This window comes from Eimeria mitis, genomic scaffold, assembly GCF_000499745.2.
Source record: "Eimeria mitis Houghton genomic scaffold, Emh_scaff524, whole genome shotgun sequence".
Lineage (NCBI taxonomy): Eukaryota > Apicomplexa > Conoidasida > Eucoccidiorida > Eimeriidae > Eimeria > Eimeria mitis.
This window is the reverse complement of record NW_013573525.1, coordinates 9,527-9,942: the sequence shown is the minus strand read 5'-3', so window position 1 is coordinate 9,942 and position 416 is coordinate 9,527. Positions and strand designations below refer to the sequence as shown.

General features: G+C 56.7%; 1 protein-coding gene across 1 annotated transcript in view; it reads left to right on the top strand.

Moving 5' to 3' along the window:
- The window catches only part of EMH_0015040 (uncharacterized protein), a gene marked incomplete at both ends in the record, with an annotated part of 10,293 nt that overhangs the window by 7,465 nt on the left and 2,412 nt on the right, over positions 1-416 (top strand). The gene's annotated exons all lie outside the window — the stretch shown is intronic.

The following is a 416-nucleotide window of genomic DNA, read 5'->3' as shown; positions in this document are numbered from 1 at the left end:
AACAGATGCAGCATCAAACGCACAGCGAAATAAACAGGAATGAGACAAACGGAACAGCAGCAGCAGCAGCGGGAGAAAGAGCAGCAGCGTTGCTGTTACAGCTGAGTGGATCGAGTGCTCCTACGCCTCTCTGCTGCAGACCCCCCCCTGGCGTTTTGCTGCTTATCTTCCTTTCTGCTGCTCCCCGCATCCTGACGACGCTGCTGCTGCTGCTGCTGCTGCTGCTGCTGCTGCACCATGGCAGCAGCAGCAGCAGCAGCAGCAGCAGCAAGAAGAAGATGTCAGCGTCTCGGTGCAGCAGCTAAACGAAATGTTTGACGTCGAAGAGCTGCTGAGACACGGCAGCAGATACAGCGACTCCGAAACAGAAGCAGCAGACACAGCAGCAGCAGCAGCAGCAGCAGATACAGCAGCAG